The sequence below is a fragment of the Apodemus sylvaticus genome, chromosome 4 (assembly GCF_947179515.1).
Source record: "Apodemus sylvaticus chromosome 4, mApoSyl1.1, whole genome shotgun sequence".
NCBI classification, from domain to species: Eukaryota; Metazoa; Chordata; class Mammalia; order Rodentia; family Muridae; genus Apodemus; species Apodemus sylvaticus.
In genome coordinates, this window is record NC_067475.1 from 45,906,529 (window position 1) to 45,921,813 (window position 15,285).

The 15,285-nt window shown below is 39.2% G+C and overlaps 1 non-coding gene and 1 pseudogene across 1 annotated transcript; one reads left to right on the plus strand and one right to left on the minus strand.

Moving 5' to 3' along the window:
• Positions 1-9,099: 9,099 nt before the first annotated feature.
• LOC127683936 (uncharacterized) lies at positions 9,100-9,266 on the plus strand (annotated as a pseudogene).
• A 5,713-nt stretch (positions 9,267-14,979) lies between these two features.
• Positions 14,980-15,052, minus strand: Trnak-uuu (transfer RNA lysine (anticodon UUU)). The gene has a single exon. It is a non-coding gene; the product is annotated as a tRNA-Lys (tRNA).
• Between the last annotated feature and the right edge of the window lie 233 nt (positions 15,053-15,285).

Below are 15,285 nucleotides of genomic sequence, written 5' to 3' on the forward strand. Positions count from 1 at the left end.
ACAGAGAATCAAATTGCTAATTTGCTTCAAATCAAGGCAAGATAACCTAACTCCTTTTAAGGAATTAACTCCTTTTAACTAATTCTGCCTCTTTTTTGGATGAATTTAAATTTTAAATCTACATTTAATTTCATTTAAGCCATTTTATTTAATTGAATTTCAACTTCATTTAAAATTCGGATTTGTTTTAATGAATTGCAATTTGAAGTTTAATCTTGTTTAAAGTTTAATTTAATCTTCGACTTTAAATGTTAGAAATATAAAAGGAGAGCTAGCATGCCTTTTGGGGAAATGGCAAAAGAGGAAAGAAAACATTTGAAGTTTCCCTAAATAGAAAATGACATACAAAGGTAACCAGAAATATTTCAAAGATGGACAAGCAGTATTGTTATACATAAGAAGAGAAGCCCTTGGATGACACTTTATCCTGAAAGAACACTATGAACTAGATGAACAAGAGTTGTTTTACTAACTTCTAATATCCAACATTGCTTCTATAAGGTACTCAAATGGTACAACAGTCTTAAAAACTTAATATCTAGAAAAACATTGTTTTATCATTAGGAGCTATGGTGGTTTAAATAGGAATTACCCCTATAGACTCACGTATTTGAATGCATGGCCCATAGGGAGTGGCACATTAGGAGGTGTGGCCTTTTGGAGCTGATGTGGCCTTCAAGAAAGTGTATCCCTGTGGGGGAGGGCTTTGAGGTCTCCTGTGCCCAGTGTGGCTCATAGTCTCCTTTCGATGGCTGCAGACCAAGATGTAGAACTCTCAGCTCCTTCTCCAGAACCACGTCTGCAGCATGTCACCATGCTGCCATGCTTCCTACCATGATGATGAAGAACTAAAGCTCTGAAACTGTAAACTAGCCCCCAATTAAATGTTTTCATTTATAAATGTTCCTGGGGTCATGTTGTCTCTTCACTGCAATAGAACACTGATTTGAGTAGGTACTAAAGTTGCACATCCTAACAGTGCTGTGGTTGTTACTTTAAGTGTATCTTATATTAATGTGTGGATAGTATGATGCTTAATCTCAGCTACCAACTCAATGAGATCTAGAGTCACTTGGAACATGGGCTCTGGCCATGTCTACAGGGATTACCTTGATTAGTATTTGAGGTGAGGAGACTCTCATACTGTGGATGGTCTCATTTTCTTTCCTTTTTTTCTTTTTTTATTAGATATATTCTTTATTTACATTTCAAATGATTTCCCCTTTCCTGGATCCCCCCTCCCCAAAAGACCCATAAGCCCTCTTCCTTCCCCCTGTTCCCCAATCAACCCCTTCCCGCTTCCCTGTCCTGAATTCCCCTACACTATTGCATTGAGCCTTTCCAGGACCAGGGGATTCTCCTTCCTTCTTCTTGGGCATCATTTGATATGTGAATTGTTTCTTGGATATTCTGAGTTTCTGGGGACTAGAATGCTACATGCATAAACACAGAAAGGAAACTAAGTGGAAGCATGCATTTGTCACCTCTGCTTCCTAAGTATGGATGTATCCAAAGTGTGTCCTTCTGCTCCTACCACTGTGCCTCCACAATGCTGGCTTGGCTCCCTGGCCCTGGTGGACTGTACTCTGGAATTATGAACCAAACTAAACATCTCCTTCCTTCTGTTGTTTATACAGAGGTATTTATCACAGCCACAGAAAAATTACTAAGGCAGACATCATCTCCATTAAAACAGGAAAATGTTCATCCTATATCTACAGTACTTGTTTGCTATAATTTACACTGTGTTTGTTGATATGAATTTCCTGGTTATCTACAACTACAGCTTTTGAACCATCTCCATGATTCCAAACCTGACCCTGGTAATCAGAGAGGGCAGGAGTCCAAGACTGTATTCCAACATTCCAAATGTTGACACTTCTGCCCTGTGAACTAGATGAAGAAAAACTGTCATCGTGGAAAATTACATGCTCAGTGCCTAGTACGCATGGTGACTCTGGGATTTAACAATGAGACAGAAGAGAAGACAGTGGTGGATGGAATCATAAACATCACTAGCTTTTAAGATTTAAATAATGAAAGAGGCTGGAAAGATGATGCAGCAATAGGACAAAATACTACTCAAGATCAGGTCATGTGCTGGCACTCAGAACAAGCAGCTAGCAATTACCTATATCTCCAGCTCCAGAAGGTCCCATACCTTCTGTTCTCCAGGCATTGAGTTCTTGAAGTTACACACACACACACACACACACACACACACACACACACACAATTAAAAATAAAATTGAGACTAGAAATATGGCTCAGTGGTTAAAAGTACTGTTTACTTTAAAAGTGGTTGTTCTTGCAGAAGACATGGGTTCAACTCCCAGAACCCAATGGTCTGTATAACTACAGTAACAGGTGTATGTTGCCCCTTCTGGCATTCTCTGGAACTGCATGCATGTGTTATACACACCTGCAGAAAATGCACCCATCCATATGATTTTTTTAATTTTAATTTTATAAAATGACTAAGTTAAAACAAATTAACAAGGAAAACATAAGGTGAAAGAAAAGGGGGGAAAGTATTCAGGAAACCATGAAAGGTTAATGTTTCAAAAGAAGGTGGATAGGAAATTATTTGAGAGATGCGATCTGAAAAACAGATCACTGGATTTGAAATTAATGAAGATCTAAAAATATGTCCAGATAGTAAAAAGATAAAAAGGAAAAAGAATATTCATATACAGTACATACAGTGGCATTGTTCAAAGTGTATCTTAGGAAAGAAATACTGCACAAAGTATTCTCTAAAAAGAAAAAGGGCCATACTCAAATGTACTTGAAACTGGATGTATTTATGTAGCTGCATACATATTTCTTCAAAAACATTTTCTCACTCTTGGAGATAAGAAAAGTAAGAGAGCATCTTATATTTAAGCGTCTACTATGAACAAGTAGATTTCTTCACAGTGATGCAGAGGTGGTTCAATATATGAGCATTCATAAATATAATCCATCATATAAATAAACTGAAATTAAAAACCCACACATGATCATCTCATTAGATGCAGAAAGGGCCTTTAACAACATTCAACACCCCTTCACAGAAAAAGTCCTGGAAAGACTACAGAGATCATGTATATACCTAAATATAATAAAGGCAATACATCAAGCCTAAACGTAATATAAAATCAAATGCAGAGAAACTCAAAGAAGTTCCACTAAAGTCTGGAACAAGACACAGTTGTCCATTCTCCTGGTACTTATTCAATATAGTACTCGAAGTCTTAACTAGAGCAGTAAGAAATCTGAAGGAGATCAAGAGGAAAAGGAAGTAGTCAAAGTATTGTTATTTCCAGATGAAATGATAGTATCATAAGTGACCTTAAAAATTCCACCAGGAAACTCTGAAAGCTGATAAACACTTTCATCAAAGTACTGAATACAAAATTAATTCAAACAAATTAGTAGCCCTTCTATATACAAACGGTGGACTGAGACAGAAATAACAGAAAACCACCTCAAATAATATAAAATATCTTGGGGTACCACTAACAAACAAATGAAAGACTTATAGATAAAAACGTCAAGTCTTTGAAGAAAGAAATTGAAGAAGACATCAAAAAGATCTCCCATGTTAGTCAATAGGACTAACATAGCTAAATAAATAAATAAATAAATAAATAAATAAATAAATAAGAAAAAAGAAAAAAATGGCTGCCCTTCCAAAAACAATCTACAGATTCAATGCAATGTCCATCAAAATTCCAACATAATTTTTTACAGACCTTGAAATAGAAGTTCTCAACTATATATGGAAAAGCAAAAACCCAGGATAGCTGAAACAATCCTGTACAAAGAAAAGAACTACTGAAGGTCTCACCATTCCTGATTTCAAGTTCTACTATAGAGCAATTGTAATAAAAATTGCATGGAGAACTGGAGAGATGACTCAGAAGTTAAGAGTGCCTACTGCTCTACCAGAGGTCCTGAGTTCAATTCCCAGCAACCACATGGTGGCTCACAACCATCTGTAATGGGATCTGATGCCCTCTTCTGGTGTGTTTGAAGACAGCTACAGTGTATTCACCACATACATAAAACAAACAAATCTTAAAAAAAAAAAAAAAAAAAAAAAAAAAAAAAAGCAAAAAACAACCCTTCATGGAACTAGCATAAAAACACACACAGGTGGATCAATGGAATTGAAATGAAGACCCAGACACATATACATTTAGACACTTGATTATGGATAAAGACGCCATAAATATACACTGGGAAAAAGGCAGTATCTTCAGCAAGTGGTGCTGAGCAAACTGGGTGTCTGCCTGCAGAAGAATCCAAAAAGATCCACACTTATCATCTTACCCAAAACTCGAATCCAAACAGATCAAAGATATCAACATGAAACCAGATACACTGAACCTGACAAGAGAAAGAGGGGTATAGCTTTGAACAGGAGAAAACTTTCTGAAAAGAACACCACTATCACAGCACTAAGATTTACAATTAATAAATGGGACCACATGGAAGTGAAAAGCTTCTGTAAGTCAAAGGACACCAATGTTTAGGTAAAGAAGCAGACTACAGAATGGGAAAAGATTTTTACCAACTCTATATCTGAAAGAGGATTAATATCCAAAATATATAAAGAACTCAAGAAACTAGATATCAAAAAAAAACCCCAAATAATCAAATTTAAAAATGAGGTATAGATGTAAGCAGTGTTTCTCTATTGAAAATTCTGTTTATACAACTATATAGAGAAAAATATATATTCAAATGTGTATTTGAAGAATTTTTAAGAAGCAAAACACACATACACACATATATATATATACATACATATGTATGTATATATTTATTTTGATTTCTCATGTTATAAAGTTGTAAGAAAATAAGATTCCAAGTCTGACTAAAGTTACAAGCTAACTGACTGACCAATTTTTCTACTGTTTCTCTCATCTGTTAAATGAAGATTACTATAATACCTATTTCAAAGGGATACTTGTCAATGAAATATCAATAAAACCTAGAAAATCCTAGGACTGTTGAGTGACACATAGAGGCTGCTCAATAATTATTATCTGATTTAGTCTTAGTACTAAACTTTATATATTTCCTTTGCTACCCAGATAATATAAAGCAGAACTCAGATAAGCTGGGATCCCTGATGGAATGATATTCAGAAGTCATTGAATTAGTAGATCATAATTTACTTATCAATAATTAAGGATTGGCAGGAAAATAGTATGTTTATTTCCTTTGATTTTACTTTAATTTCCTAAGTATTTTGTCCATTATTGCATCTGTTGTCCATACGGATTTATATAGTTGGGGCTTGCTCACTTAATCCATCTAATTTTATGAAAATAGAAATCATGAATGCATATTCCTATTTAGGATCCACAACGAAATATAAATCCACATGTGTTTCTACATGAATGACACCTCTCTATTACCTGGTATGGCATGAAATCATTCCATAACAAAGCTGCTTCTAGGAAGGAAAATACAAGGAAGGGCTGAGTTGTCCTCATAATTAAAGAACAATTCTTTATGTCTTAATGTGATATTAAAACCTGCATATGGAATCTTCTGCTCTGAGGAAAATGAGATTATATATGTTGAGCTGCCAAGGATTCCCCTGTCTGAGAACTCACACCACATGATCTCACAAGCTGTGACCATCATAAAAGACTCTTCTAAACCCTCCCAAGCCTGGGAGTGCCGCCTCCCACACAGCTTTCGTGTGTATGTGAGGTTATATTTAAGCATAAAGTTTTAAATCGTTTTTACTTTTAATGTCAGACTCCTTCAGAGGCTTTTTTGCAGAATCCAGCGTTAAGTACAAAAAAAAATGTTGTTAGAATCCCTTATCCCCAGCACAGGAAAAATACTCTGAACGTACCAACAAACGCAATCATAAATAGTGTACCTTTAGAATTTGCTGCTGGAAGAGCAGTAAATCCCTTCTGTCTGTCATCTGAGTTTTAGAGGTGTTGTTTCTTGTACTGTTTAATTTCTAACATTCTCAGAAGGTGGTTTATGCCTTACCTGTTTGTCCAGCAGGAGATTGGCTTGAGCTACGGAGAACAATTGACATCTCGTGGTGACCACCTCCTACCTGTCTCAATTCACAGAACTTTGTCTGTCTTGGCACTTTTGAAAATAAATAAATAAATAAATAAATAAATAAATAAATAAATAAATAAATAAATAATATGTAATATTATTTATAATAAATAAATAAAATGTAATACATCCATCCCACTTGTATTTTTTTTTAATTTTGTATTGTTTTGTTTTCCTGATGGTTTATTTTTTTAGCGGTTGTTTTATTTATTTACATTTCAAATGTTACCCCCTTCCAGGTGTCCCCTCTGAAAACCCTCTACCCCAAGCCCTCCCCCCCTGCTTATATGAGGGTGCTTCCCCACCCACCTACTCCCACCTCCCCACCCTAGCATTCCCCTACACTGAGGAGCCTCCATAGGACCAAGGGCCTCTCCTCCCACTGATGCCCAACAAGGCCATCTTCTGCTACATATGCAGCTGGAGCCATGGGTTCCTCCATGGTTGATGGTTTAGTCCCTGGGAGCTCTGGAGGGTCTGGTTAGTTGATATTGTCGCTCTTCCTATGGGGTTGCAAACCCCTTTGGCTCCTTCAGTTCTTCCCCTAACTCCTCCATTAGGGTCCCCAGGCTCAGTCTGATGGTTGGCTACAAGCAACCGAGCACACGTGTTATGATTCTCACGTGTAGATCAGAATACAGCAGTGTGGATCCGTTGTCGCCTACACCTTTAGTGGGTTAGGGCGATGGCACTCAGGACATCAGGCTTATGCTGAGTCATTGGGAGCCCTCTACTTGCTTGATTCTGCAACATATCTTATGCTCTGTTGTTACTTTGTGATGTTCCTGTCTCCATTTAGACCAGGCCAGAAAGGAGAGTCAATGGTTTCTTTTCTGTTCTTTCTTTTTGTTTCCTTTTTTTTTTTTTCAGACAGGGTTTCATGTAGCCTGATCTGTCTTCAATCTCACTACAGAGTCAATGATAACCTTTAACTCCTGGTCCTGCTGGTAGTGTTAGGATTATAGGTATGGGTTACCATGTCTGATTTTCTGCCATTTCTTTACTAAAAGACATTATTCATCAGACATTGTGCACACAAGGCAAGCCCTCTACCAAATGATCTACATGCTCAATGCTAAGTGGACGTTTGTTTTGTACCTAACTTCATAGGTACCAAATGTTGGCCTTGTCATAACTGGCCTGGCCTGGCCTTGCCTAATTCTCTGTATCCTACCTGTGTTATAAAATATAACATATTCAAAGAGAATTTCTTCCCCCCTCCTCCTCCTCTTCCTCCTCCAATCTCTCTTCCTCCTTCACCTCCTCATCTTCATCTTCCTCTTCATCCTCCTCCTTCTCCAGTTTTCCTCTTTTTCCTCTTCCACCTCCTTTTCCCAACACACACCTGTTTAGATCAAGACGTCCTTGCTATTCTGAGAAACACTGTGATTTTTTTCTTAGTATTTTAAATATTTATAATTACATGACAGTTTTTGTGTGTGGTTGCTTTTCTAGTATTTCATTGTTTCCTCTCCTCTTGGCTACCGTTCCCACAGTCACTGGTTAATGAGTGCTTGCTGAACAAAGTCTTGTGACTAACAACTTTGGAACCAGGAAGATGGCTCAGTGGGTAAAGAATTTGCCATGTACACATGAGAACGTGGGTTCAAACCTCCAGAACTCATGCAAAAGCTGGGTGCTATGCACTGTAGACATATCTGTAATTACATATGCACCTAGAGCAAGATGACAGCAGAGACAGGAGAATCCCTTGGGTGCTCAGTGTCAAACAACAGAGAAGAGACTATCTCATACAAAGCCAAAGGAAAAGACCAGCAACTGAGTTTGTCCTCTGACCTCTACACACAGTGTAGTATACACACATGTGACCCCTCACCTCACCCACACACATATCATACACACAAAAAAAAAAAGAAAGAAAAAGAAAAAGAAAAAAACCAAGAAAGATTATGGCCAGGTTCATATTTAAATAAACAAACTGAGGCACAGTAAGGGAGAAATAGGAATGGCCCATTTTATCAGTTCAGTATTTAGAAAAGCATTTAATCTAGCCCTCATCATTTCATGAGCCTGACCCTTTAAATTTTAAATATGACTAGTTAGGATACACCGCTCAAGACTATTATTCCTTCTGTCCTTATTTTCTGTGACTGATTCAGGGCAGTAGAATAAAACGTCATCTTTTTGTCAACCAATCACAAAGCGCTGCTTATAAAAACTGTCACCTTTTACCTCCATGGTCAGCACTGATAATGGCTACCCTGAAGTATCTTTGCTGTATTCTCTGCCAAGTCTGTTTTTCCTGTTTTCTGGTTTGATGCTTGGCTACCTCTTAGTCCTTCACACATTTTTTTTGCAAGCGAACTATTGGCTGGTGAGTACTTTTGTATAGATTCTCTACTCAATCAGAACTGCCCGGTAATGCTGCTACCGCCCCTCCCTCATCAGCTGATGTAAGCTTGGAAGAGAAAAGCAATGACAATATTGTCTCGAGGTAAACACAATTAGGAATCAAATCTTTGTAGGAAAAAATATCCACAATAATGCTTTCCAGAGCCAAGTATAATTGGTTTATTTTAAATATCTTACATTCACTTGCCAGGCTGATTTCCAGAATCTCAACTCTCATTCAGCATTTCCATCCTCACCTCAGATGCTGCTTCAAAGGTTATTTGAAGTGTTGTTCATAATTACTAACTCTCATGGTTTTGCAGAAATCAAAATACCAAGAACAAATATAGGCAAAGCAGCTGTAAATGTTTTTCCTCTAAATAAACTCTCAAATCTTCCTTGCTTTAAAAAAAATTAACCACATAAATTCTGCTAGAAATTGTTAATAAGCCTACGAATAAATCTGATTCAATAAACACTACGTGCCTGGTGTGTATGGCCCTCAGGAAAGGCTGAAATGAATACATATTTTTCACCTCTCCAAACCTCATCTATCAAATAGTACTTACTTCAAATCTTTGTCACAAAGTTTAAATGAGTTAATACTTATGAAGCAATTAAGGTAGGACCTTAGCATCTACTGGGCTCAAGAATTTTAACTCCACCGCTTCTCGGCCTTTTGGCTAAGATCAAGTGAAGAATTTTAACTCCAATTGTTATTACTTATTATTATAATCATAGTATTATTACTTGTGATAATGACAGACGCCCGCCATTATCATAACTCAAAGCATCTAAATATGGACCTCTCTGGAACTGTTCTAGCTATTTTAGGTGGTTTTCTTTTTCAACATCATTTAGGGTTAGGGCTATGCTAAGACTTCGGCTCAGGGTTAAAGGGTTAGGGTTAGAGGATTAGGGTTAGGGATAGTATTAGGGTTTATTTGCCTTAAAAATGCATCTATCTAAGCAGTAAGTCCAATAGGGTCTAAGCCAGTCTTGAGAATTTCAAAGTTTAGACCAAAACAGTCAAGTCTCCCCTTACCTGTTTCAATAGAAATCCTCCATGGTAGTTACTTTCCTCATTGCCATGAGCAAAAGTTCCAGACAAAAGCATCTTGTGGGACAGAGGATTACTTGGGCTCACAGATCCAGGGTACAGGTCAGCCAGACACGGAATGCTTGGAGGCAGTGTGAGGATGCTGTCAATCACATTTATGGTCAGATAATAGAGGGAGATGAGGCTAGTGTTCAGCCTTGTCTTGGAGCCCAGCCCATAGAGGGTGCTACCCACAGTAAGAGAGGGTCTGACATGCCCAGAGATTTGTATCTAGTTCATTCTAGATTCTTCCATTGTCAGTCTGTACCATTACAATCCAGTAGGCATTTCTTTCTGGGAAGCAAGGTTTCCAGCTCCACTGAATGCCGCTTCTTGGCTATTCTTAAATAAACTTAAATTGCAGGTAAAATTAATGGTATAAGTTGGGTTATTGTTCTTGGAACTGTTGTTCAGTTGGGAGGAAGGCTTGGGTTTTTTTTTTTTTTTTTTTTGTACTCTATAAAATTGTATAACTATAAAAAAAAAAGAAATAACTAATGCAGTAAGCTCTACTTATTACCAACTACTGGTAGCACTTTCCACTTATTAAGTCATCTGATTTTCATAACAACTGACAATTGTTTCCAATTAACAGAAAAGGAGGCTTCAAAATAGAGAAGTGATGTAATTTGTCCAAGGTTACTTAGCCAGCATCTGAGATGAGTCAATGTTCTTAACCACACACTATTTTGTTTCCCTAGCCAACCTAGATAATAACTTCTGCCTAACCAAAGACTCCTAGTGTACCAAAGCCAGAAGCCCCAGATTCTCCTCAAAGGGGGACAAAGACCATCATTGTATCCTATTGAACTATTGATTTGGCTCCTCCAGTGAGTATCACCATGAACCTAATTATGCCTGGGACAGTCCAGGGCTACACCTGGCTTACTCCCCCTTTCACTTACAAAAGCATCCTTCTATATGTCATATTTTGGATACACACACAACATAGGGTCTCCCTCTGGATATATACATATAATACAGGGTCTCCCTTTGTAGCCCAAGCTGTCCTCTATCCTACATTTTTCCTATCTCAGCCTATGAAGCCTAGGATTATAAGCCACCACATCCAGCCTACCTGTGAACCTTCAATTTACAATTTACAAATAAAGGAATGAGCTTGTGTTGTATATCTCTTTTATGTGCCTCTCTGTGTTTGTGTATATGTATGCATATGTGTATGTGTGTAAAATGTTGTCTTTAACCTTTAAAACGTCCTTTCAATTTATTTTGCACAGATTTCTACCCTTAAAAATGTATCACGTTGATCCCTTGGTAGAAGGTTGAGCGTGGGTATAGGGGAGCAATAGGCCTTTTTGGTTTCTGCAAAATTATAATTGGAAGCAAAGCATTTTTTCATTTTCCTGCTTAGTTAATGAATGCTTGCTCAAGTGTGTGAATGTACCTTTGTCCAAATACTGTCAGTCACTTTCCACACGCTTTGTCCTTTCTGAATTCAGAGATCCGCATGCCCAGTATAAAAACCCAAGCATCCTAAGCTCAGGTAGGAGCTTTGTCAGGTTTTTAGGGTACATACAGAGTTATGGACTTTGTTTCTTTGTCATGGTTCTTTGTGCTTGATGCTGCTTTGTTTTATGAATTTGGCTTGTCTTGTTTAATGCAGAACAGAAAAGAAAAGCAGCAGCTACAGCTGCTTCTTGTGCCTCTGGGCATCCGCCCCCTGTCACTTATCATTGCCATACTCAGGAAGTGACTCTCTTGATACTGATTCTAAGCAGACATCTGACCAAAACGCCCTTTGTGTCTTCTCCCTCTGGTGAAATTGTACCCATTCTTCCAGGCTCAGGGTGTACATCTGCGCTTCTGTGAACCCTGCAGACACAATTAATTACCACACCATCTGTGGAAAGGCAGTCTTATTTACTACGGATGATGATCTCACCTTTGTCTGTCATCCCTCTATGTTGTGGGCTCAATCAGAGAAGAAGGACCAGTATTTGTTTGGTTTTGTTGAACCTACAGAAAGATCCGGAATGTAAGTACTTGATGACCGATTGATGATCAACTACTGTGTTAGAGGAGGCAACGTTTTTCTTTCTTTAAAGTGCATTGACTCTATAGCTATCTTATTAATTATAATATCATAAATATCTCTTTTCCATAGGAAGGAAAACTGAGCAATTGCAGAAGGCAGGGTATGTGAGGCTATAGACCATTCCACAGCGACCAAACTAACCAGGTTTATTTAAATCACATAGTACTTATTCTCCAAGGACAATGAAGATATTTTTTATTTAAGAAATATTTGACTGAATACTTCTAGTATCCAAAGAAGCCTTCCATGCATTGTTATATTGTTTGTTTTTCTTTGCTTTTGTTTTGAGCTTTTCTGTGGTAGTTTCACCTTACAGAACATCTTCAGGGTGCAGGTTGGACTTCAAATGTTGCACAAGAAAGATGAATCTAAGAATCCTGCTTCCATGCTGGGCGGTGGTGGTGCACGCCTTTAATCCCAGCACTTGGGAGGCAGAGGCAGGCAGATTTCTGAGTTCAAGGCCAGCCTGGTCTACAGAGTGAGTTCCAGGATAGCCAGGGCTATATAAAGAAACCCTGTCTAGAAAAAAACAAACAAACAAAAAAAAAAGAGTCCTGCTTCCTGACAGATTCTCACTTTTGAACTATCTCTAAAATAGCTACAGTCAGAGCAAAGTGGGCAAGACACTGGAAAATCTCCCAAGCATAGTTCTATCTTGATGTGGACAACTTTCACTCACTCAGTAGCTTAATACCCTCTGAAAGGCGGTGGGCAGGTGTGATGGTTTGTATACATTCAGCTCAGGGAGCGGCACTATTAGAAGGTGTAGCTCTGTTGGAGTAGGCGTGGCCTTGTTGGAGTGGGTGTGTCACTGGGTGTGGTCCTTAAGACTCTCATCCTAGCTGCCTGGAAGCCAGTATTATGCTAAAGGCCTTCAGAACAAGAAGTAGAACCCTCAGCTCCTTCTGTACCGCGCCTGCCGGGACACAGCCATGCCCCTCCTTGATGACAATAGACTGAACCTCTGAACCTGTAAGCCAGCCCCAGTGAAATGTTGTCCTTATAAGAGTTGCCTTGGTCATGGTGTCTGTTCACATCAGTAAAACCCTAAGACAGGAGGCAAATGTAATGAATTGACACAAGAGTCATTTATACTTAACCTCTGAGCAAGAATTCATGTCTATATATACAAACATGTTCTTCTCCTATGAAGATGTTTAGAAGGAAGTGCTGTTGGCTCAGTCAGAGTGTGGTGCTAATTAAAGATGGTCTTACTGATGAACAGAATGCCAAAGATAAAATATGGTAAATAAATAGGATCTAGATAACAGGGTACAGAGTACAGAGGTTCTGAGTCATTCAGGGAACTGCTGTTCATCTCTAACCAGTGTTTCTTGTGTCCCAGATTCTGTGTTACACACAGACTCTTGGCGCTGGGTGAACTAGGCATGGTCCTGACCCACAAGGCTTTGTATTGCACAGGAAAACTTAAATCTGTCCAAGTTCTAAACTTCAGGATAGCTAACCTAAAGAGGGCATTTGTACACTGACACTGACAGATCTGTAAGTTTGTCCCACCAGGAAGGGCAAGGACAACAAAATTAGGAAGAGTTTTTCTCAGACAAAGAGAAAGACGATACCACAGCATGCTCCCCTGTGACACCTGCCTGCAGTGACTCAGTGATTCCGGCTGCCATTAGCAAACACAGCACAACTGGGAAGGGGGACAATATTTGGAATGTAAATAAATAAAATACCCAATTAAAAAAAAATAATGCAAAGACTTGAAAAGAACGTGGCCCACTCTCTCTTCCCGAATCAGAAACTGTGGTGCTACCCTGTGGAATGGCCCCAAGCTAAGTGCGAGGTGAGAGCACACGGAAGGAAAGCAAATGCAGTCTGCTCACTGGCCACGATGTGTGAGGACACGGCAGATCACTGAACCACCAGCCAACAGACACGGAAGAAAGCCCAGCAAGATTAGCTGAGCTAGTGTAAACCTAAACCATTTCCTGGCTGGTCCATGGAATTGTGAATTACACAGTACTCTCTACTTTAAGATACTATTGCTATTGGGGAGACTTACATGATGGAGCAAATACTGATACATTTTATAAGAGGTGATGCTACCCTTAACTGTGGTAGGAATGAGGATTGCCAAAGGGATGTATAGAGAATTAGTTTTAATCAAAAGAAAACTATAGTTTGGGGTTGGATTTGTGTCATTGCTGCTGCTGTTTAGTTTTTGTTGGTTGGTTTTGGTGTAGGAAGTAAGTTTTTCTTTTTGTTTTTGTTTTGAGATAAGGTATTATGTAGCCCAGGCAGGACATAAACTCATAATTCTCCTGCTTCAGTCTTCCAAGTTATGGGATGGCAATGCCTCTCAGCCCAGCTTTGTCATTTGAGTTTGGACCAGTATGTGGAGGCCGTGTCCTACTTGCTGATCTCAGAGGTAAAGCAAGAGAAAGACATAGAAAGATGCTAAATTGTAGAACGTGAAACGGCTGGGAAAGATGTAAACCAGCCGCCAAACTGATGACTAGATAATGTTCCAGAACAACCTGGCTGCAGATTGGTATCTGAGACCTTTGTAAATACTGTGATTGAAAATTGATCAGTAGATAAACTTTCTATGTATAAGGAGAGAAGCCCAAAGGGATAGTTCACTGGAAAGTAATCTGGGAAGTAACTAAAAATTTCTGAGCATGTCTTATCAGTACCGGAATAGTGTGTGTGTGTGTGTGTGTGTGTGTGTGTGTGTGTGTGCGTGTGCGTGTGCGTGTGCGTGTGTGTGTGTGTGTGTGTGTGTGTGTGTGTGTACTACCTACCACTGATAATCAACTTACACAAAAAAAAATATTTAAGGGCATTTTTGATCCCTCATCTCTGTTCATTATATTTTATGGGGCTGAGTGTTTCAGGAGTTATTAGAAGAGAGCTGCGGCTGCCTGGCTGCAGGCTCTAAGTTTCCACACTAATGGAGGCTCCCGCAGTGCAAAGAAGACCACCAGCTCCCAGTTCTGGTGCCATGTTCCCATGCTATGAGCATGACTTGTGAGCTACCTTGCCACGGCCAGGTGTTCTCATCTTGGCAGGACGGGGCCACACTAGCCCCACCACACCATGGTCTTCCACCCCACAGTCAGCCACCACACCACCTAACAACCAAGTAAAGCAAAATTCTAGATGATTATAGTTAACCAAAGGTTTCATATATCAGTAAATGTCAATACACAAGATGCCCACAAAATATAGAATTGTTATCCCAATCATCTAACCTTCTAATATGAGTAACTACCTGAGACTGCTAGAGACACACGGGTACATGTCTGCTGCCATTTCGCCTCCCTCCCCACCCCCCCACCACCCACCCCCACCCTGTTCTCTTGGATCTTCCCCTGCCTGCAGCCAGCTGCTCTTCTCTTCTAATACCTCCCAGATCAGGTAGTGCCTAATGAGGGACTCGAACCCACGACCCTGAGATTAAAAGTCTCATGCTCTACTGACTGAGATAGCCAGGCACGAATCCACTAGAAATTTGAGATTAGCCTGAGAGTTAGAGTTTTATTTGTTGCTGCTGCTGCTGCTGTTGTTGTTGTTGTTAACTAAATAGTGCCAAGAATGAGTCACATGCCAAGTTGTAACAAAGGAAAGACTGGGTGCAGTCTGACCCCACCTGAGAGTTAGCTTGCCAGATAGGAGCTCTGTGACTCCCCACTGTCTTGCCAGACATGAGCGCTGTCAGATCCTGAGT